The 24,832-nt window shown below is 40.7% G+C and overlaps 1 protein-coding gene and 1 long non-coding RNA gene across 4 annotated transcripts in view; one reads left to right on the top strand and one right to left on the bottom strand.

The window, feature by feature from the left end:
* The window catches only part of PDE10A (phosphodiesterase 10A), a 590,195-nt gene that overhangs the window by 349,929 nt on the left and 215,434 nt on the right, over positions 1–24,832 (top strand). The window lies entirely within an intron of this gene.
* On the bottom strand, positions 7,038–21,837 carry LOC140635581 (uncharacterized). The gene is made up of 3 exons (XR_012032927.1): positions 21,695–21,837; positions 18,231–18,300; positions 7,038–7,104 (listed from the first exon to the last, which is right to left on the bottom strand). It is a non-coding gene; the product is annotated as an uncharacterized lncRNA (long non-coding RNA).

Genomic DNA, 24,832 nt, shown 5'->3' with positions numbered 1-24,832 from the left:
TTAGAGGCTCTGAGCTGGTGGCCTGAGAAGCGTTCCTGTTCCTGCCTTCGAGCCCTGGCAGTTAGTGGCTCACTGTGGTATGGCAAGATTATATGGTGAGGAGGGGGCCTGTTCACATGAATGCTTATTAAGCGCTTGCTGTGTACCAGGTGTTCGGCCAAACCTGCTGAAAGACTCTGGGGGTTCTCTAAGTGGCTTTTCTTGATACCACAATGAAACAGAGGCACACCTAGTCTCTTCCTAATTAATGTGGGTTATTATTTATTTTTTTTTATTAATGTGAGTTAAATGAAGGATGCAGTGACTTTATGGTTTCCTCTGACTTTTCATTATTGCAAGAGGTCACGAAAAGGACTGATGGGAATAAAACCAAAACTGATTGTAAGGCAGCTCCTCCGACAGCAGAGCAGAAAGGGTAGTGCTGGAGAAGGAGGGACCGCAGGGGCACCGTGCGTGTGTGCAGCAGAGAACCATTCGAATGGCCAGCCTCAAGGGAGGGAGGTAAACTGAGCAAGAGCTGCACGCAGAGGTCTGGTTGCCTCCTGAAGGGAAGAAGGCTGCCGTGCTGCTGTGACTGCTGCTCTGTGCGCACCAGGTCTTGCATGCCTTGGCTCTCGGCAGAGCACGTGTTCCTCCGTGTTCCTCGTCAGGATCCCTAGCAGTCACAGCAGGGGAGGGATGGCATACAGTTCCTGAGGATCCTGTCCTTTAAAACTCATCCCTAATTGTCCCATCATACAGCAGTTCTGAAATGGCCTGAAAGAAGAAGACATTAGAATATGGTAGGCTGTCCAAGGCTGATCTGGAAGTTCTTTAGGGGAGGGTTGAGAAGTGCATCTGGGTGGGGTGGTAGATGGGAGAAAGCATTCCAGAGGGAGGACTGGAGAGCTCTTCCAGACAGGAAAGAGGGTGCACCAGTGCAGAGGCAGTCATGATGGATTTGTCTTGAAGGTCCACAGCCATGTTCCTCGCTGGGAGCAAAAGCAAGTTTTTAACCCTGTATCCAGGATCAGTAGCTTAGAGTTTTTCCTAGTTTATCTGAAAAACAGTATAGAGATAATGGAACTTTTTTTCTTTGAAAATGGATTTTGCATTGTATTTGTTGTATGAGCTTAACAGAAAAATAGAAGAGCCCAGGGAACCATTTATTGGACAGTTACCACATTCTAGACAGTACATGAAGAATTTGATGTATGTCGTCTTTAGGAATCTTCACATAATCCTTATGAGATTGCTACTCTCATTACCACCATTTTACAGATCTGAATCTTAGGATGAGTCCACTGCTCAAGCTCACATAGTCGGGGTCAAACCATTTGTATCCTGATTACATATCAGGGGAAGAATTTCCTCTTTCATGAACAACCTCTGAACAAATGTTTTAAGTTTGGAAAATTTTAAGTACACTTTTGCTAAAAAGCATTTTGTTATTTGTTTTTCCTGTTTGAAAAGATACTTTGACAATAAGTTGCCAATGCATTTGCCTATAACTCTTAAAAGTTATATTTTAAAATTTCTTTGATATTACTAGTCTTATGGGGCGAGCTCTCTCCAAAATCTGGAAATAAGAACAGAAATTCAACATGAGTAGTAAAGTTTGCTTCCAAACTTCTGCAAAACTAAATTTTACCATTCTCAGATACAATTATAGAGTTGTCAATACATATATTGGTATTTTAATTATAACCAGTGACTTGACAGGTTTGGGGTTTTTTCCTCAAGAAAATATAAGTGGAAAAACTCTTTTTAAATTAGACTTGTGAATGGTTTGTTGGTTTGACTCATGGCCTCCAGTAGGTAAGACGTTACTTACCCTCGTGTAATAAGTTGCAGTGAGTGTGTGGTTTAGGAGGGAACACCTGCTTCACTTACATGTGGGTCCCACACAGCAGGCCTCAGCTGCCTTTTCTCTAGCCTCACAATCTTCTTTCTGTTAGCTTCTGATTCCACTCTCTTATATGTAAGTGGGACTCAAAGTGTATGGTGTATGAGGGATATAATCAGAAGGAAACCTAGTATCTTTCATGTTTTCCCTTCTCTGCTTTAATTTGACATTGCTAAGATCTTGTTCATAGCGAGTAAGGTGTCTGGAAAAGAACTAACTAGAACAGGTAATGTAGGCATTCTTCTTCTAAAGTAGACCTGTTTCTGTCCTACAAAATTTTCCTAAGTCTTTGTTTACATGCTTTAGACTTATTTGAGGGACTTATTCCCTTGATTAGTCACACTCAAGATCATACATAAGTTACCTGAACACTGTTTTGTAACCAACACAAATAACCTAAAGGGAGAAAATATTTTTGTGGCTAAAACCCAAATTCTATATAGGATAATGCTTAGGTACAAATACAACCAAAGACTCATTCATTGGCTTACTTTTCTACATACAGTTTAAGAATTGAGATAACTTCATGACTAGTTCTACATTAAAACCTGCTTTGGATTTAATACTTTATTAGAAGAAAGTGGCTTTTAAAAAAACGGTCTCAAAGGATAATTGTCTTTATGATCTTTATGTATGAGTTTGTCATATTCATTTGTGCAACAGCTGTTAGATACCTATTGTTTTAGGAATTTGTAATATAGCAGTGAACAAATTTAAAAAAAAATCTGTCTTCCTGGATACCTACATTAAGGAGGGAGATAGGTAGAAATAAGTAAGTAAATAGTATATCAGGTTGGAGTGCTACAGAGAAAAATGCAACAGCAAAGGGAATATGGAGTGTATTTGTACTTTTAATTGTTACAAGCAGGGAAGGTTGCACCAAGAAGGTAAAATCTGAGCAAAGATTTCAAGCAGGTGAACCATGCAGATCCCTGGTGACAAGGTTATCAGAGGGAATAAACAGCGAGTGCAAAAACCTGTTCTGAGAGCAGCCTGGGATATTTGGAGGCAATGCAAAAGAGGCCAGTGTGAGACGAAGGGAGAAAAACGAAGATTGTATAGGATGTTCAGAACCCTATTAAAAGTTTTGTCTGTTCCCTAAGTAAGAGAGAAAGCCATTACAGAATTTTGAGGAGAGAAATGACCTGCTCTAACTTACTAAAACCACCCTGACTTTTGCATTGAGAAGCAGACCCAGGAAGATAAGTTAGGAGGCCAGTGATCAAGCCAGGCAAGGAATTATGGTGGCCTGGGCCACAGTGGAGGCAGTGGACTGGATGAGCAATGGTGGCATTGTAATATATTTTAAAGGTATAGCCAACAGGATTTCCTGACAGACTGGGTGTAGAGTTGGAGAGAAAGTCATGACTGATGACATCAAAGTTTTGGCCAAGTTTCTTTGCAAAGTTTGGGAGAATGGAGGATTACGTTGGGGTTGCCAGGCTCCTCTGGTCAACAGACTTGGTTCAAATTTTGCTTTGCCAATTACAAGATACTGGATTTTTAGAAAGTTGTCTAACTTTGAATTCTAGTTTCTTTATCCATAGATTGGAGATAATCCTGACTTCATGACCTCGATCTTGTTTGCCTTGTCTCCTGCCATCCCTTTAAATGCTAGTTCTCTTTCAAATTATGCAAGAGAGTATATAGTTCTCTGGCTTAGCACAATTTTTCATTGTATCACATAATGTCACAGTTCTATTTTTAGTGATGCTAAATTTGCTCATTAGGTTTAGTTGGTGTCCGCCAGATGTCTCTACTCTAAAGGTATATTTTCTCCTTTATAATAATCTGTGGGATGATACTTTGAGATGGTGTGAATATCGTATTTTCCACACCCAGTCGTTCAAGTGGTTTTAACATTCGTTGATTATCTTTGCTTGAATTATTACTTTGAGGTTTGCAGAATAATGTTTTTTGAAAAATTCTACTCTTCCGTCCTCATTTAAATTCTGAATTATCCTGTAAAGAAGAGCTACCTACCTCCTTGTTTTACTTTGCTTTGGGTATCAATATGGACTCATGAATTCCTTTTACATTCAATGTATAATAATATGTTACCATATTTATCCTTTTGCCTTTTATATTTAATGTGTTATAATCCATTGCCATATTTATTTTTCTGATCCTCAAACTGCCCCAGATTTGGCCAGTATGAATCCTTTCAAAACATTTCCTTAGTCCATTTCACATATCTCCCATTAGCCTTAGTTATTTCTTGTCCTTCTAGCCATATTTTTCCATATTTACTTTATGCTTTCCTATCTCAGACTGGGAATCAGCCATTTCTCCAAGGAGCCCTGGTCCTGTCTAATGATAAGGGTATTTGGTATTCAAGACTTGAGCACTAGGTGTGCTCACTGCAACTTGGGTGTTATTTCTTCCTTCTAGGGGTTTTTAGTATAGAAAGCTAAATATATCTATATTTACATGATAAATTTATTATTTATGAAATAATGCTATCTCCAATTCAAATCCAATATCATAGAGTTCTCCTTTACCAAGAATTGAAGATATTATATCAAGTAATCAGTATAGAAAGCAATTCATAGAAAGCTTATTTATTACAGGCTAGTATAATTTGGTACATTTTATGGTACAAGTATTACTGGTTGATTTAGCTTACTTAGAATAATTTGTTTTGTGAGCTACGACAGAATAAGAAATCTGAGGAAAGTTTTCATCATGTTTGAAATTTGACTTGATACTCTTTGCATCTTTAATTTGTTCAGAATGACATACATGACTCATAATATTAATGTCCTTACAAGATGAAGAGTTTAGGGGTACATTTGCCATTTTAAAATTTCTTAAGTTATAATGAAACGCTGTTAAAAGATTTGGGCAGCCTGGGTGGTTCAGCGGTTTAGTGCCGCCTTCAGCCCAGGGCGTGATCCTGGAGACCCGGTATCGAGTCCTGCATCGGGCTCCCTGCATGGAACCTGCTTCTCCCTCTGCCTGTGTCTCTGCCTCTCTCTCTCTCCTCTCCTGTGTATTCTCATGAATAAATAAATAAAATCTTTAAAAAAATTAAATATTTACTAATAAGGTTTTAAAGATATTGAATGTGTCCAATGTAATGTCTTAATGTTAGCTGTAGATTTTGCTAATGCAAGAGTCAATAAATACGTTGTTTGATTTAAAATTTTTTTATTATACTACCTCATATTTGTGCTGGTTTTTCTCATTTTAGATATTGAGTCATATCAACTTTCCTAATTAGGGCATTTTGAACTTTATCATATATATGTGAGGATTTCAATCAATTAAAACCAATTATACTATAATGAATGTTTTTTTACACGATAATAGCATTTTTGTTTATTCGTATTTTAAAATAGGTATTTGAGATCTTTTTGTTATGAACACATAATACAGTCTTTTAAATAAGAAGCATTGATGAATGAATGGGTCAGCTTTGTGGATTAAGTTCCTTCTTGCGAACAGCATAAAATCCACTGAAAGTAATCTCGGGTAGGTTATATTCTTAATTTATGTCAGGCTACTATATATTCAGCAGCTACTTTTAACATTTAAAAATATCTTTTAAAGAGCTGTTAAGCTCTTCCTTTGTGTGTCTCAAGTGTGAGGTGAACCTGACATTGCCTTTTGGCCAAGATTGCAGAGCAGGGCAGGACCAGATGAGTAATGCTTGCAGTGGTTCAGATCACTGGCAGCCCATTCCCTACAGCTGTGATTCTTGTTACTGGAAACCCTGGGCTTTGAATGAGAGACAGCAGCCAGTACTGACAGGTTTACTATAGTAGAGCAAACAAAACAAAAACAATAAATAAATAATTTCTACATTGACATTGACACAGTTGCACCAATTTTGTTTCAAGTGGAAAACTTAAACCTCATTCCAACTTCTGCCTTGAAAAAAAATAGCGAAGGCAGGCTGAAAATACTTGTCAGGGTAAATGCTTGCAGTGTATTCAGCTATTTCTTGGGCTTGGAAAGAAAAGCCCCCTTTGTGCTGGTTATTAAGATTTATATACAAGAAGGTTGCAGTGCAATTCCCTGTTTGACCATGCTAATTTATAATTAATTATGCAGTCTTTCAATTTTCCCCTCTTTCACTCCACTCTTTGCTCCTCCTTCTCTTCCCAATAAAAATACCTCTTTTCTTGCTTTACTGCTTTTATAATCCAGATGACTAATATGATACAATGAGAAAGTATCTGGGCAAAGGAACTCTGTCTCATTTTCTTTTTTTTTTTTTAATTATTTATTTATTTATTTATTTATGATAGTCACACACACACACAGAGAGAGAGAGAGAGAGAGAGAGGCAGAGACACAGGCAGAGGGAGAGGCAGGCTCCATGCACCGGGAGCCCGACGTGGGATTCGATCCCAGGTCTCCAGGATCGCGCCCTGAGCCAAAGGCAGGTGCTAAACCGCTGTGCCACCCAGGGATCCCTCTGTCTCATTTTCTAGTTTATTTTGATTTAAACACTTTGTTAATTGAGGGGAAATAAGTGTAAAAATCTATGATTTCATCACGGTTGTTGTAATTGAGTTAAATGTCTACAGTTTCTTAGAAAACAATGTTTTAAGTCATTTTTAGTGTCTATACAAATACCCAAGTGTAGCCTAAATGAAGGCATTTTACTTCATATTTTCCTTGGAATGTATTTGAAAGCATTGACTTGATGACAGGGGAGTCAGTAAAATTATAAAGCTAACTTTATTTCCCTCCTGCCCCAGTAGTTTAATACCACCAAGGTGTTTCTCTGATATTAAGCCAAGGTTGAGGGGATAGGGGAGGTCTTTTCTCCTAGTGTCTATTATAATAAGAACTTAGTTTGAAATGTATAGGTAAAAAGCAAACAATTGAAAATGAAGCCATCTAGTTTTTACAGAAGTATTTAGCAACTTAGAAATTAGCTTAAGAACAGAAGATAGGTTTCTAATTGATAATAGGAAAAATATAAAGGCTAATGTTAAAATAGAATCACTTAGTTTTATAAGTGGTGACAAAAACAAAATGTAAAGATGGCATTGTACTTGAGCAGTGAAAGTCCATGTTGGTTGCTGGATCTCTGGGACCTGCATGGCTCTGACAGTTATGTTTTATCATTGCATGTTTCATCAAGTAAAAATCAGAGGAAACCTAGCAGTTAGCGAATTCCAGTTGGCACCAATGTTTTCTGGCACCAATGTTTTCTGGGTGTTTCTGTGTGCAGATTAACTTCATTTAACCTCTGTAGTTTGCACCTGGAATTCCAGAAAGGTAGAAATAATTGTCCCTCTTTCCTGAAAGACATGTGAAAATTATGTCTTGTGGTGTTTTGTTTTTAAACAGTACTTTTCCAAAGTACTTATGCCTTAGTTCTTCTGTCGTATGAATCAAGTAAAGAGGAAAAGAAATCGTTCATATGTTAAATTTGGGGAAACCTCCACATTACCTGGTGGATGGATTGTTGATGGATTTAAAGTACATTTTACCCAAGATCACACATGATAATCTGACAAACTGGGACCAGAAAGGCCTTTTGGAGGAGGCCTTGTAAGGCTACATTAAATGTTGCCTTCTATGATATCTGCTGTAAGATTGACTAAATCTTGTTAGGGTTATTTCTAAGAAATACAAGCATTTCAGTAGATTTGTTACTGCTGTTTGTAAACACTTTAAGTGGCAGTTTGCATGTGTTTGAATCTTTTCTAACTGCGCTCTCAGGTGTTCTGTGAACAGAAGGCCTCTTCCTGCCAGCCCAGATGTACAGTCTTCCCTTCTGACATACCAGCCTGGAGGTTTCCTCACATGTGGCCCTCAGTCAATATGGGTGGGCCTGGAATTCGCTAACTGCTAGGTTTCCTCTGATTTTTACTTGATGAAACATGCAATGATTAATTTTTCCATCAGTCCTGCTAGTGTTAATAAAATAAAACAGTGAATTAAATGAGAAATTTCTTCATCTTCTTAGGGAATAAATGCTAAAAGTTTATAGCAAAAATAACTTACCCCATCTAAGACCTGAGAGCCTAAGGAAATTCCTTATTTTATTTTCCTTAAACTCTGCTGAGGATGAACAATTTAACTGTTAAATTTGAGAGCCGAGTGTTTAGTATGTAGCTTACTACTTGAATTGTTCTAATTGATTTCTTCCCATATATACTTTAGAACAATTTGTACTCTTGTCTTTTTCTTTCCGTTTTCCTGTGAAGCAAATTACTTGAGCAGATGTAGTGCTGTGTGGAATACCATGACAGTGGTAACATTGGGGGGTCCACCTGGATCATCCAGGTGTGATGCTCTTCCTCTCAAAATCTTTAATTTCATGTTTTGCATATAAAGTAATATTCACAGGTTTCTGGGATTAGACATAGCTGTCTTTTGGGAGGTTATTTTTTGGCCTAACACAGTATTTTACTTTTTACCTATAAACTGTTGAAAGGTAGTAAGGTTGATAGGTAATAGGAGGGTGGGAATTAGAGAGTATGGAATCTGAAGGCTCATTTGACACATGGCTCAGTTACTTATTTGCTGTGTAAACTCTAGCAAGTTACTTAATCTCTTAGTCCTTGTTTCCTCTTCTGTAAAATGTAGACATAATACAAGATTAAATAATTTAATTGATGTAAAGTCATTAGAATAGTGCCTGGTACATAGTAGGCACTCAACAAACGTTGATGACTGTTATCACAGTTGGCTCAGAAAAGCTTTGCATAAACGAAGCAGCTGTGAAGGCTGGTACTTGGTGGTGGATACATTTGATGTGCTTTGCTTGTATTCATGAAAGTTCATTATTTGCTGCATGAAGGAACAGTGGCAGGATACCTAGGAAAACAGTTGTATGTGTGAAGAGGTGGAGAGATTTTGGTGGCAATGAGACTTCTCAACATATACCTTCTTTATATTGTCTTAATTTTTAATGGATAACAATTTGAAAAGGCCAACTACATAAAAGAAGTTCAAGAAATCAAAGTTCAGAGAGGATCATCTATATCTGATTATAGAGCTAATAAAATCCCCAGAGTAAAATTTGGAGGTTTTTTGGTGTCTGTTCCCTGATTTATGAATCCATGTTGTTCCCTTTGGTATATATGGTGATTTTCATTCTTGAGCTGAGACCAATTTTTATATTCAGTATGCTTTCACAACAACCTTTTGTTTAAATTTCATTTTTTATTGTGCTTCTAAATGTAGGTAGATTTATTAAGACTTGGTAATTAGATCATTGGGTAAGAACAAATCTTAGATAAATGTATTTCATTTGAAAGGCAAATCTTAAAAAAAAAATGAAAGGCAAATCTTATTATTAAAATGACATAGAGAATTGTGAAGTATAATGATTTAAAATTAGACTTCTCTGTACTTATGAAGCTCTCATTATATAGTTTTTATTTTTCTGTTGGTTTTGTTTTTTTTAACCTTGCATTAATTTAAGTTAATGCTTTTGCTGCAGTTCATTCACTTTTTATTGTACTGCATTGTATTTTTAGATACTTTATTAAGATCCATAACAACAACTCCAACAGCCTGCATGAAGAAATCTGCTGTTTTGGTGAATATAGATATGCCTTAAAATATCGGCACCTTAACTTTGTGTGGAGCTTTATGTTTTGAATATTTTCCACTTAGTTTATTAAAGCTTTACAATAGCCATGGGAATTAGGTGGGTCAGGCATAGCTAAGGTCTTTTATCTTCTATCTTTGTATGTTATTGTTTACTTGCTTGTCTCTTCAGCTTGAGTACAGGCAAGGACCATCCGTGTTTTTATCATCTCTAGATTTCTAATACCTAGCCTATTATTGGTGCTTAAAAGTAGTTGTTGAATGTACAAATAAATGTATATAGGTGGAAGAAGAGATAAGGAAAATCACTAAAATTACCATTAGTGATTGTTCTAGGCTTATGTGGCAAGGAATGAAATTGCCAGAACAAAATTCCTTGTCCTTGAACTTCTAGTCAGTGCTCCTCTCAGAATGACTGCTTGATTCCTTTTTTCTGCTTTAAATATAAGAGCAGCTTAGGGCTATTCAAATCCTTTGTGCCAAATGGAATAAACTAATCTCCAGCCCAAGGAGGATTTAGCACTTTTGCTCATCAAAATAATCAAAGGAAAATTCTTAAAGCTTGAATGCCTTAGCTGCACATTATGAGAAATTCAGTCTTGCTTATTCTGTTTATCATAAATTTTAAGTGATATGCTTATTCCTCTCTGTCTTACTCAGTTTTGGCTGCTGTAACAACTACTATAGGCTGGGTGGCCTAAACAACAGACATTTAATTTCCCTGTTGTGGAGACCCAGGCCCTCTGGGTTCCTAGTGAGAGCTACCTTCCTCCCTTATCCTCACCTGTCTCTTCTGGGGGCACTGACCCCATCATAAGGCTTCTGCCCTCATGACCTCATTACCTCCTAAAGGCCTTACCTCCAAGTACTAACACCCTGGAGACCAGGGCTGCAACATACGAATTTTGAACAGTCCATAGCACCATCCCTGTGTCAAAGTGTGATGATAAATTAGTTCTAAATGGTCCACACTCTTCTTCTCAATGATAAGGCTTCAGTAGACCTCTCAACGTTTCTATTTTTACGCATGATACAAGAAGTAGGGAAGGTCAGAACTGAACAGCTAACAGGCCCTTTTACCCTGGTTTTCTTCCCTTACAGTCACCATGATGGATCTAAGAAGTAAATTAATATTTGTTTTCACAACCCGTTTTTTCTAACTTAGTAAGCTGCAAATTGTAAAATGTGACATGTCCAAATTTGAATTTACCAATTTCTTCCCCTTAGGTGGTTATACCATACACCTACCCAGGCAAGCCACACACTGGGGCTCATCTCCAGTGAGCTACCACCTTTGGTTAGTGAATAAGTCCGGCACTTCTTCCCCCCTTTCCTTTTTGCCTTGTCTACCTTGTTGTGATACTCGGCTCTCTGCGGTCGCTGACGCCGCTTCGAGCACCTGAAGCACCTGATTCCGGCAGGCATGCTGCTGGCATCTCAGCCGAGGCTCACGGGCGGGTCGGGGGGACACATTCAGGCAGGTGGCTCTTGAACGCAGCAGTGGGTGGACATCACAACACACACGCGAGAACAAAAGCAGACGAGGTTGGTGTCCGTCCAGTCCGCAAAGGGCGGAGGGCGCAGAGGTCTCTGTTTTCACGGTTGTCATGGAATCAGGAGGGCACAGGCCAGGGCGTGCTGGCCACCAGGTCATGGGGGTGCTTCCCTCCCTCCGAGGGTTCTCCACTTCGTTTTGAGACAGTGAGGAGCTCTAAGTGCTGTAGGTCTCACTACGAATCTGAAACAGGTCCTTTTGCTTAAGATGCATTTTTGCCCCCGTGCTACAATGGGGTCATTGTATCACTCGGACGTGGCGCTGGGGATCCCCCGCGGGGAGGAGCCAGGAGACCTGGGCCAGCCGAACCAGAGGGTGCAGGCTTCCCTTGGCCCGCACCTGTTCGGGGGACCTCGAAGGAGCACGAGGTCTGGGGGTCGCTGCACGGCCTTCCACGTGGACTCCCCGAGCTCCCTGTAGGCAGGGTGAGGGAGGGTGGAGGCCCGAGGAGCTGGAGGAGGCCTGGCAGGTGCACGGGCACGGGGTCCTGCAGGTGCTCCCGTCTCCTTAGCCCGAGCTCTAACGGAGGGTGCTTGGACGGAGGCGTCGTGCCCGTGACAGGTGGAGAAGACTCCTCGGGCTCCTCCGCGGGCCCCCAGGCCGCGTGCTGCACACTTGCACCGGGGCGAGGGATGCCCGGGCTGGGGCTGGGTGGGCCTTGCCATTCGGGGCGGCCTTGGGCACCACCCCCCGGCCCACTGTGCCCCAGCACCGTGCTGCCGAGTGAGGCGAGGACTCAGCCCCGAGAGGGAGGAGGCCTGCGTCAGCCTGCGGTTCCCAGTGGCTGCAACCCAGACAGCCACGTGTGTCCTAGAGCGGGACGCGGTGGGGCAGCTCCGGGGTCGGCGAGTGCGGCTGGGACGGGGGCCAGGTAGATGCGGCCGTGGTCAGCGGTACCATGGGCAGGGCTGTGGTGACCGCGGGGACTCAGGCGCCCAGGCAGGGCGTGCCCTGAAGTGGCCACAGCGACCTCCGCTGATGCCCACTGGTGTCCTGACCTGAGACAGTGACGGCGGGGATGGGAGAGGCTGGAAGGGTGCAGGTGTGTCATGGGAGCCGTCCGAGCAGGATTGGGCAGTGCATCCGCACCTGAGCGAGTGTGGAGAGAGAGAGCAGAGGGCAAGATGATGGTTAGATGGCAGGATGGATGCATCTGCACCTGCATGGAGGGAGGGAACAGAGGGCAGGAGGGCAGGAGGGCAGGATGGCAGGATGGTTAGATGGCAAGATGGTTAGATGGCAGGATGGATGCATCTGCACCTGAGTGAGTGTGGTGTGGGAGAGAGCAGAGGGCAAGATGGCAGGATGGCAGGATGGATAAATGGCAGGATGGTTAGATGGCAGGATGGTTAGATGGCAGGATAGATGCATCCTCACCCGAGCGAGTGTGGAGGGAGAAGGCGGAGGGCAGGATGGCTGGATGGCAGTATGGCTGGATGGTTAGATGGCAGGATGGTTGGATGGCAGGATGGTTAGATGGCAGGATGGATCCATCCACACCTGAACTAGTGTGGGGGGAGAGAGCGGAGGGCTGGATGGCCAGGATGTTGAGCTTAGACAGCTGGCTGTGGGGGATCCACCTAGAGATAGAGCTGCCTGAGAGGGACAAGATTCGAGAAGATAAGGTGTCAGTTATCTGATAATTATTTGTTTTGTTTTGTTTAGAAGCTCAAAGTATAGATATAGAAGTCATCCACAGAGAGTTGAAAATATGGGGGTAGAGAAGACTTTGAAGGAAAAGAATGTAGAATGAGGATAGAGAGGAAATCCCACATTTTAACAGGTGAGTAGTCTCGAAGTCAGCAAAAGAAACTTGGAAGGGTCACTTAGGTAGATAGCAAATTAGTGCTCTGCAGCTCTAAGTGTCCATCTGCCAGTTTATCACAAAATTATCGCTGACCACAACTTGTGTCATTCATACCCTGAAATTTCTGAGCCTTCGGTCAGCTCCCCACAGCGTGGTTGGCAGGGTTTTGGTTGAGTGAAAACGTTGATAACGTTGAATATCATACAGGTTAGTTTTAACAGCTTTTTAAAGGTTTCTATGAAACTGTTGTTGGCTTCTGACTTTTTTTTTAGATTTTATTTATTTATTCATGAGAGATACAGAAAGAGAGAGAGAGAGAAAGAGAGAGGCAGAGACACAGTCAGAGGAAGAAGCAGGCTCCATGCAGGGAGCTGGATGTGGGACTCGATCCTGGGACTCCAGGATCATGCCCTGGGCGGAAGGCAGGTGCTTTGACCACTGAGCCACCCAGGCGTCCCCATCTGACTTTTCTTAGGATGGTTGGCCTGTTTACGATTTGTTTGCTTTAGGCAAGTCGATTGTTGGCTAACTGACCTTCTCTGCTGTGTCACAGAGGAGAAAGTATCTAGAAAGCAAGGGACGGGTTAATAAGAACTGATACTGCCGAGGTGGAGGAGATGAAGGCAAAGCTCATGACATTGGACCGCCCAGGGCAGTTTAGCATGTATTTCCCAAAGTAGTCTCAGGGCAGTGCTGGGGGACTGATGTCACAGCGTGGTGACTAAGGCCAAATCAGAATGAAGGACACCATAGGAAGTGCCGGCTTTGGTGGTGAAAAAAGGAAAACTAGAATGTGTGACGAGTGTACCAGGCTTGTGCGAGGTTGTGTTGCTGTGGTTTCAGGCTGGGTGGCAGCCTGAGCATCTTCAGGGTCTGTGAGAAGAGGAGGGACATGGGGATCCCCCAACCCCATGGGCAGAGCTGGCAGCGACGAGGGAGAGCACAGAAAGCAGGTTAAAGTTCAGAGAGATGTCAGAGAGGAAAAGGAAAGGAGCCTCTCAGGAATGCAAAGGTCAAGCTGTGTGTCAGGGAGATGATGATATGTGTGGATGCCTGGGAGAAATGCAGCAGCCTTGGGGACAGGACAGGGAGTCCTCTGGGGAGAAATAAAGGAATCGACAGAGCTGCGTGTTTTTCTCCAAACAATTAGAAAGGCGGGTGGAAGGAATTGAATGATTGGGTTTACCTGGTGCAGGGACAAGCAGGGGGATTGTGTGGTGGTAGCTAAGGCATCTTGCAGGCAAAGGTTTTCAAACTATGCGGGGGGTCGGGGCGAGAAGTCAGTTCAGGTGGTCCACAAGCCATGTGCGCAGGGATGAAAGTGTCCAGTTGGGGGCAGAGAGCAGACACGGTAGGGATGAAAGGTTAGGACAAGACATGTTGGTCCACGGGGCTGATGTGATAGTGTCCTGAACCACGGTGGGGGTGGGGAGGGGGAAGAGGCTGAAACAACAGATGTTCATTTCTCACAGTCCTGGCTGGAAGTTCAACACAGAGATACTGGCTCTCTCAGGTCCTCATGAGGGTTCTCTTCCTGGCTTGCAGATGGCTCTCACATGGCATCTCCTCTCACAGGGTACTGGATCCCACCATGGGGGTCCCATTCCCATGACCTAATCACTTCCCAAGAGCCTCTATGTCCAGAGCATCACATGGAGGGTTAGAGCTCCAACGGGAGTTTTGGGGAGGGTATTTTCAGCCCATAGCAGAAGGGAGGCTCAGTGAGGGGATTTTTGTCCTGGAAGAAGAGAAGAACTTTTCTACCTCTTCATGGTTTATAACATCGTGACTTCCTATCCAGAGTATCTGGGTGCAAATTAATGATATTTAACAGGTAAGCTTGAAGGAATAATAAACAGTAGGATTAATGTAATTTCATAAGTCTGTTTTATTGGTTATATAACCAGGTTGATGGTGTGGTTTGTGAAGTATACTATTTTGAGATAGGTGTAAATCATGGTATAACACATCAGATTTTTAATACAGAACTATTTAACATACAAGCTGAATTGAACCTGGTAAATAAAAATCTTTTTTCTTGGATATGAAAGATACAGGTTTATTACATTGGTAAAATTTTTAATTAGCAAATGTTTTTTCTTACTATTTAAAATTTAAGGTATTTTTAAAATCAACTGTTTTTAAAAGATATCTGTGGGTAGTCTTTATAAGGCAGTTTTTCTCTTCAGGAATTTCTCAATCCTGGTTTTTTTTTTTTTTTAAGATTTTATTTATTTATTCATGAGAGACACAGAGAGCGAGAGAGAGGCAGAGACACAGGCAGAGGGAGAAGCAGGCTCCATGCAGGGAGCCTGTTGTGGGACTCGATCCCAGGACTCCGGGATCACGCCCTGGGCTGAAGGCTGCGCTAAACCGCTGAGCCACCTGGGCTGCCCCTCAATCCTGATTTAAATAATGTGGCTGTTTGAGCCCCATCTGAGCATTGACTGTACTTCTGCCTGCCTTTCAGAACTTGTTTTTAGAGATCAAACATTGGTGGACACTTGAAAGTAGTTTTTTTTTTTTTTTTTTTTTGAAAGTAGTTTTAATCTCATCCGCAGCTCCCAAACACATATTTTAATGGAGCTAATGTAAGTGCTACATGTGTATTTTCTAAAAATTGCTTTCTCTTTAACTCTTCTAAATGGAATATAATGGAATTACTTTTCTGAAACTATAACTGTGACATATATTTGTGTAAGTAGAGGCAGTTGTCATAGAGGTAGAGCACCTATTTGAAAAGAAGTACTTTCTCAGGGTGTCTGGAAGTTAAGCGTCTGCCTTCTGCTCAGGTTATGATCCGGGGTCCTGGGATCTAGCCCTTTGTCAGTCTCCCCTGCTCAGTAGGGAGCCTGCTTCTCCCTCTACCCTCCCCCTCCCTCATCCCAGCTCATGCTCTTTCGCTCTCAAATAAATAACTAAAATATCTTGAAAAAAAAAAAAACTTTCTTTAAAGGTTGAGTTTGAGAGCCAGATCTTTTGTTATGATTAATATAATATGTTGGACTGTTTGTTTCGTTAATAAGTTGCTCAAACCTGCTTAGCTCACAACTTTAGTCTACACCCTACCCTCACAATTACACACCTCCCTTCCTCTTAGGTTCACACAGCAGTGGTTGAAGTGCCAGACACTTTAAACTGATAAGATAAGAAGCACATGGGCCGTTGCCATAAGCCAGGGGTCCCTACTGGGCCGGCTGACGCACACAGTCCTCCTCTGATGTCAAACAGCTGATAAGTAGCACCTTGGCTCCTTTCCCACATTTTGTGCCAGAGCGGGAAAAGGCTCTTTGTCTCAAAAAGCAGCTCTACTGAAGTATTTCTTTTTTAAATATATTATTGCTTTTCTTGACTGTAGGCCAGATTCCTGTCTGTTTAAACAGTTTAGCATTATTTCTGAATTGTTTGGCAGAAATGAATGTTTGTTAGCGAAAATATGTTTAATTCATTATGCATGATATTCTATGATATGTTTGTTACTCCTTCCTTACAAGGCTTCACATTTGCTATTTTTTTTACGAAAAAATAAGTGTGGCAAATTTGATGAAAGGGGTAGTTCAGTGGTCTTCTATAGAAAAGCTTTTATATACACTGTCATCAATATCACTATATCTTTATGAACCTACTGGGAAAGGGGAAAGACTGACCATGGATGGGGATCAATTCAGCAACGCTTAACATCTGGCAGGCCATTTGTGTCAACATACTTACTGGCATTTATATTGGAATATGGAGAAATATTAGATTCATGAGATTTAACCGTTCAAGACTGGTGATAATCTGCTGGTACATATGCTAAACATATTCTTTCTACTGATTTAAAAAAAAAAAAATCCAGACAGAACATGTTCTAGAGCCAAATTGTCATTATAGTGATAAAGTCCTAGCAATATGTCATACTGTAAAATGTCTGCTTAACTATGTAAATGACTCATTCTGAAATCCTAAGGAGGAAAGGTAACATTTAAACCTGTGATTTTATGCCTGCCTTGTTAAAAAAAAAAAGGGACCCCAAGGTGCCCATAGCAAAATGAAAGACCTGTAAACTTAAATAGCCTAGCTCATTTTACATAAAAAATTATTATTAATTCTGAGATCAGCTCAGATTAGTGAAATGCAAGTTTTACATTATCACCTAAACTTACATTTCTCAATACACACTAGTTGAATAAAGTTGGCAATGAGAATTATAGATTACAATCATCAGCATGTACAACCAATTAGAACCATGAATATCTGTTTAATGTCTATATTTTTGTCACCAAGGAAGCTGAAAAAAGTGTTTTGGGAATTTAGAAATGCCACTGAATTTCTACAGCTCCATTCTTAAGCTATGATGTTCTATTGAGGCCACTTTTACAGCAACACAGTATTTTGTCTTTTGACTGTTGTATAAACTAATGTTTTATATTTGTCTGTTAGCAAGAGCTAACATTTCCTGAGCGCTCTTTTAAATGGTTTTCATCTATTATTCTTGTTTAGTCCTTAAAACAGGTATAGATATAGATACCAGTGTCATCTCCATTTTACAGATGAGAAATGAGGCGCAGAAAGGTTAACTAACTCACTCGGTAGCTCAGGAAGTGGGAGAGCTCAGAGACAAACCCTGGCAGGTGTGTCTTCAACAGGTGGCATTTTATCCTGTAAATTAAACAGGAATTAGAGGTTTTGAACTTAGAGGAGACACTCATGAAACTCTCAAGAAGCCTGATGTGCTGTGTTTGTACTTAAGTCTTTGCGTGAAAGAAGGATTGAGCATCCAGTTCTAGGGTCTTCTGCGGCTTCCGTGCAGTGTGCAGAGTTCCGATGCCGTGTTCCTAATCATGGCATTCTTTAGTCACCAGGCAGGATTCGGCTAGTGGATTGTTAAGAATTAGCAGCTGTTATTTGTGGGGGGCAAAGACATTGACGGCATGGTAGCAAGTTGAGGGGTATGTACATGATTTGAAGTGGAAAAGCTGAATTGGGAGCACATGGTTGAAAACTTCTCTTGTATTTGCTGCACCACGTAGAAGGACTATGGATTTTGAGACAAACAGAACAACAGGCAGGTCAGCTGGTGCTGAACACTTATGAATGAGAACTTGTTTCAAGAGTAAAATCAATTTGTCTACAAGGTGAAGTAGGATGCTTCTCAGGGGTATCATAGTGTTTAAAAATGACTACAGTCACCAGTTAGAGAACTGTTTCCAAGGACAAAGTGTGAAAAGGACTTACATTCTGTCAATATTCTGACCTTACGTTCCCCTGAGTGATAACTTTATTCATAGCGGTGAGATTGACGCCTAAGCACAGGAAAGAATGTTTTAAATATCTCAGTGGTGTGTAATATCTTGTTCCAGTCTACTGGCAAGACATGATTCCTTAGTTTCCCAACAAAATATTATGGCATGTGCTGTTCAGCGAAGAGCTAGTAGAATCAACAAAGAAAGTAACCTGTTTGCAGAGGACTTGGTACCCACAGACTCAGGTTGTTAGCTTGATTGCTCCTAGTCCAGGGTGGTTCTGAATTCAGTGTAAAACAGGCATGTCCTAGATGGGATCAAAAGAATATTATTGTTTTAATAATAAGTATTATTAATGAAGTTACTGGAAGTAATGAGAGCACTTATTCAGTTCTAAAACATTTGTCAGATGCCTACTATGTGAAAAGAGAGTCCTCATTATTTGAGGATTTTGTATTTTCAGATGTCTACTCACTAAAATTTATTTGTGACCCCAGAATCAATATTCATGCTTTTACTGTCATTCGTGGACATGTGCATACTCAGAGCAGCGGAAAATATGACTCACCCTATGTGCGCATTCCAAGCTGAGGTCAAACAATGCAACACTCTGCCTTCTTGTTTCACTTTGCATACTGTAAACAAAAGTCCTTTTTGCAGTATATGTGATGCCATGTTTTTCTCTTTCTTGTGCTTTTTATTTGTGATTTGGCTGTTTAAAATGGCCCCCAAGCCTAGGCCTGAAGCGCAGTCTATTCTTAAGCAGAGAAAGCCTGTGATGTGCCTTATGGACAAAATACAGATGTTACACAAGCCTTGTTCAGGCTGGAGTTAGAGTGATGTTAGCAGGGAGCTCCGTGTTCGTGAATCAACACTGTGTTAAATAAGGTGCCTTCAAGTAGACACACACATAAAACAAGGTTTTGTGTTGATCAGTTGATGAAAATGTTGTGACTATAAGTTCACAGGAACCTAACCTTGTATTTCCCCTTGGGGGGGATGAATGGTTCAGTATTTGCTAATTTACTGTTTGTGTTGACTTTATACTAACAAGAATCAGCAGTAATTACAGGCTCTGGGGATAAGAAGATGAATACGATGTAGTTGTGCTTTTAAGGATCATGCTAATTGTGGAGAGAGACTTAAGTCAATGTTTAGGAAAATTGATGTACTAAAAGATCCTACATAGCTTGGGTCTTAAACCATGAAGACTCTTTTGGGTGGAGATGGCAGCTTATGGCTTTTATTAAAGAAAATTGTTATTCCTATTTTAAAATTAAGTGGCACTTGGGGAAGATTGATTTTGATTCTGAAAACATTGCTCATCTTAGATAAAATAGGCTATTTTCTTGATAGTAAAATAGCAAAATAATGAGAATTGTAATTTCATATATGTGTTTTTGAGAGTGGACAGCAATACACATTATGTGCATTACATTAACTTTTACCAGGGACTTTTCCCTTTATTTTGATTGTTTCTTTAGTGGCTGCAACTACATTTAAACATTAGGAAGAGTGTAATCATAAATTTGCATGTTTTAGATGTCAGACCAGATTAATAGTCTTTTTTTTCTACGTTCATTTTTTTAGCATGATATTTATGCGGTTATTAAAAAGATTCTGCCTTTTAAAAAATATAGCTAAGTATAAGATGTTCAAAGGAGAGTCTATTAGTTTGTAGGGACTGCTGTAGGCCACAGTCACCTTGGACTATACACTCTTTGACATGACCTATTTCCAGTGTTTTCAGCATGTAGGATGGAGTCCTGAGTTACTGTCAATGGTATTTCTTGAGCCAAACCGCCTTTAAGAATATTTTCCTGATGGTATTTCTCTTTGCCCTATGTAACTTTAATGTTTTTAGGATACGTGGGTCAAAAATATCTTAAGACCAATAGTATCTTCAAAAACCAATTAGTAAACATCAGCAAATAAAGATCACCCACAAGTAAGGTGTCTGTCTGGTTCAGCTCTCTTTGAAGAAAACCATGTTGTAAGTTTGTGATTCCAACTTGGCAAGTCAAACTGAGTATTCTTTCTTACTTGTGGCATCAATTATAGTAGGAGAAAGGGTTTGGTTAGTAAGAAACTGCAAATTTGCCACCGTTTATTCAGGTGTATTCTTTTTTAAGAGAGAGAGTGTGTGCGAGTGTCAGAGAGGGTGTGGAGGGAGGGAGAGAGAGAGAATCTTAAGCAGTCTCCACGCCCAGCGTGGAGCCCAGCAGGTCTCCATCTCAAGACCCTGAGATTATGACCTGAGCTGAAATCAAGATTGAGATGCTAACAGAACCACCTCGGCACCCTGCAGGTGTAACTCTTTCTAATAAAACATTTATTGGGCATAAGCTGTTTGCAGAGCAAGCCAATCTTTAACAAAGGTTTGCAGATTTGATTTGGTATTGAAGGTAAATGTAAATGTTGAATTCTTTTGTAAAGCAAGGAACTTTCTGTAAAGCGTACAGTAACTCATTCTTTAGTAAATTCAGATTTTTATACCATTGATTTGCTTAAGGCTGTATACAACAGATGTGTGCTGAGCTTTCTAAATATCATTTGCTCTGTGATGTAACCCCAGATATCATTTGACTGAAAACATAAATCTGAGAAAGAAGTTGGGGCCAAGGTAATACTGTACAATGTGGATGGTTTCCTTTTTTCTTTTTTTAATTTAATGATCATGGGATGCCTGGGTGGCTCAGCGGTTTAGTGTCTGCCTTCAGCTCAGGTTGTGATCCCAGGGTCCTGGGATCGAGTCCCACATTGGGCTCCCTGTGAGGAGCCTGCTTCTCCCTCAGCCTATGTCTCTGCCTCTCTGTGTCTTTCATGAATATATAAATAAAATCTTAAAAAATAAAATGCTAAAAAAATGTAATGATCATAAATCCCTATCAGGCAGGTGTTATTTTATCAAGATAAAACTGAGACCCAGGGAGATTAAATAATTTATCCAGAGTCACACAGTTACCAAATGTTAAGGCAACTTTTTGGGTCCAGCTCTGCCTGACTCCAAATTCTTCTTTTTCGCTAATCAGTCATCAGAGTGTTTGTTTTTATCATTTCTGGGAACAAAAGCTAGGGCTTAGGAACTGGAAGACAGAGCCAAACTGCTGTTCAGACCAGAGGCCCTAGGGACTAAAGGTAAGGGTAGTAGGTTGAACGGTATTTCCACCCCCTATTCCCCATGTGTCCACTTCCTGAGCCCAGAAACTGTGGCTGTGACCTTATTCAGAAAAAGAATCTTTGCCAGGTGTAATCAAGTCAAGGATCTTGAGATGAGTTCATCCTGGATTACTCAAATGGGCACTAAATCCAATGATGAGTGTCTCTGTAAGGAAGAGACAGGGCGATAACACAGCTGAAAGAGGAGGTAGTGGCAGCGTGAAGGGGACAGGGTATCAGGAGAAGCAGAGAGTAGGCTCTAGGTCAGGAGCAGCTAGAAGCATTCTCCTGAGGCCCCTCCGAGGGAGCACTTCTGGCCCTGCCTAGCTCTGAGTTCTGGCCTTCTACATCTGTGAGAGAATGAAGTTCTGTTGTTTGAGCCTGCCCCCCCACCCCCATTTGTGGTGGTTTGTTATGGCAGCTCCAGGAAACTAATGTAGAGTAGTCAACTTATTCTGAAGCACTAGGAGGGGTCTGAAAAACCTGGCTAGAGTCTGTATTTTGCCAGTGATAAGCCTTATATTCTTGGGCAAATCCCTTACCTTTGTCTCCAGTGTTTCATCAGGAAAGAGGATAAGAATAGCAGGCCCTGTGGGTGCCTGGGTGGCTCCATTGGTGGAACACCTGCTCAGTGATCACATGGTAGTAGCTACTCTGTTGGACAAGCCTGGCCCTATAAACTTTGTAAGAGAATAGTGTGTTTTTAGTTTTTCTCTCTACAAAATGTCAAGGTTTCTGAGGACATAGTAGGCATTTGGTGAATATTAGTTGAGTGATCTAATAAAGCACCTACATAGTATAATAGGACCTTTGTTTTTTATCTTTGGAGGAAATTGTACCTGTGAACTACTTAGTTCTTCTTTCGAGCACCTGGTGTGTGCTAGGCCCTTTATTTAGAGCAGATGATAGAAAAGTGAATAAGTTAGAGAATCTTGACTTTCAAAGAAACAGAATCTTGAGGTCAAAGCAGTTAAATAGATCACTGACAATAAGATAAAGTGAAAGTTGGGAACATAATATGGTATGTAGAGCTTTGGATTTGGATCCAAATCCAAAAAAGCTTAGTACTTTTAAGCTATGTGACCCTGGATTATTTATCTCTTGAACTCCCATATCCTTATTGAGAAAGGGCTGATAAAATGCCCGGCACTTAGTAGGCCCTTAATAAATGATGATTTTTAAGAATAGTATTTTAAAAGTAATTTTAAGACACGCTAGTTACTGAGTCTGTTGAATGTAGGGAGAGATTGGGAATGGTTTAGAAGTAGTAAATGTTTATGTGGCAGGGAAAAAGCTTATAACCCATGGCTGTATATTTTTAGAAATTCCATATATCTAGATTCAAATGCCGTTTCGACCACTTACTCATTGTAAGTAACATAACCTCTCTGAATCTTCATTTCCTTGACCAAAAGTGGGGGTAATAATAATACCAAAGCTCCTGTCGTGCCCCCTTCCGGTCACTACCCCAGGATGACCACTTTTCTGACTTCCTACAGATGGTAATTCAAGAACATTACCTTTTTACAGGTGGAATCTTGCAGTACTTAGGCTTTAGACTCTCGTTTCTTTTTGTCCAACCCTCTGTGCACTTCACACATTTTGTTGCATGTAGCTGTAGCTTGTTTGTTCTCATTGTGTGGTAATCTAGTGGATGATGGATCAACTTATTCTTGATTCAACTATTGACATTTGGTGTTTTCAGTTTTGGCAGTGGGAAGTGGTGCTTCCTTGCATGTTCAGGACTGGGTGTGTTTTGATGGTGGAATTGTTGGATCCCAGAGCATGGATGTGTTCACCTTCACTTGATGCTGTCAGATACCTTTCCAGCGTGATTGTACCAATTTACACTCCCGCCAGCAGTATAGGGGAATGGGAATGGGATTGTGACTTGCTCATGCTGCCGTTTTTTTGCTGGTGTGTTTTTTTAAAGATGTGATTGAGTTAACTTGCAGCATGCCTGGCACCCAGTCCAGTCTTTGACCTGTTCTGTTTCCTTTTCCTGAAGGCCTTCCCTCTCCCTCTGGCCAGGCCCGTTAGTCTTGCAGTACTCAGTTCAGGCATCACCACTCCCTGGAAGCCCTGTATGACTCCCTGTCAACATACTTCACACACGTGTTTGTGATACCCTCACGAGATTTGGAGATCTCGAGTGGGGAAAGAAAAAATAAAGACTATATTATTGTTGTATTTCAAGCCAGTTAATACTCACTGGGTTTTATTTTCTTTTAAGATGTTATTTATTTATTCATGAGAGACACTGGCAGAGGGAGAAGCAAGGCTCCATACATAGGGAGCCCGATGTGGGGACTCGATCTCAGGACCCCAGGATCACACCCCAAGCTGAAGGCCAGACGCTCAACCACTGAACCCCCCAGGCATCCTACTCACTAGATTTTAATTCTGTTTACTAATTGTCTGACTTTGGACAAATCTTTTAATCTCTCTGACCCTCGGTTGTCTAGTTTGTAAAGTGAAGGAAAAGGAAAAGGAGAAGAAGAACAGGATAGGGGAGAGAAGAAGGACAGGGGAAGAGGAGGGGTAGATGTTGGGAAGATTAATATATGAAACAGTGCTTAGAACCTGGCACCTCCTAAGAGCTCTATAAATAGGAACTGTTAGAATTCATTAGCATGGGAATGCTTTTGCTCTTCTACTTACTAATACAAAATTTAGCATTTAATGGTTTCTGTCTTGTATTTTTAAACTTTATAAAATAATCTATAAGATGGTAAGTTGAGAGCAGCGGCAGCATCTTCAAACTTGTTTGCAGTGCCTAGACACATCAAAGTACTCAAATATTTGCTGCTGGGTCTTTACTCTTCTGCCTACTTCCATTGACAGAAGTGCTGCTTGCTACATTTTGAGTTACCGCCACTTTTACCTTTCTCTCTCCTCTTTCTTTCAGTTCACATTAGTACATGTATGTTTGTAAAACATCTGCAAAATATCATCAGGAGAATCTGTGCAACCAGAGAGAGGGCTGGAGAAGTAGTTAGTGCGTGTGTGTGTGATTTTTCTCAGTTCGTTGATCAGTTAAACTAGCAATTTTCTTTTAATATGTAGATTATTGAATTTAAAATGTCAGTGTTTACTTAGCACTTCTGCTGTGTGACTTTATTATAGTTATTATTTTATGACAAAATCATAATCACTTAAAATATGTGGCTTTACTTCTTTTTTCAGACTATTTCCAGGAAAACATGGATCTATTTTTATCATAAAAATGGTTAGGAAAATGAATTTGATTCATGGTTACTCACTTCCTAGGTAACTTTTTAGAACATTCTGTAAAGTGTGATGCATTCTTTCTTTTATGAAATAGATTTAATCTATTTTACTAGTCTTGTCCTTTTTTTGGTCATTATGTTTATTTATATTTATATAAAAAGCTCAAGCTCAAGCTTTTGTGCACACCTAGCTGTCAAATAGGTGTGGCAATGACTTGGAGGAGCTACCAGGTTTCTGATTCATCTTAATCCAATTCATTACTGGTTACACTCCAATTCATTACTGATAATGCTAATTTATTAGTTTGCATTTGAAGAGACAGCTTTCTAGTTACTCCAGTGCTCGTGTTGTCTAGAGAGAGTAATCTTGCTTGGTGACAGGCCAGCTAGTAGAATACTTGGTGTTGAGAAGTTACCAATGAGGAAGGAGCTTCTGCGTGGCTCCATTGG

The sequence above is a fragment of the Canis lupus genome, chromosome 1, assembly GCF_048164855.1.
Source record: "Canis lupus baileyi chromosome 1, mCanLup2.hap1, whole genome shotgun sequence".
Taxonomy (NCBI): Eukaryota; Metazoa; Chordata; class Mammalia; order Carnivora; family Canidae; genus Canis; species Canis lupus.
This window is presented reverse-complemented; position numbering and strand designations above follow the sequence as displayed.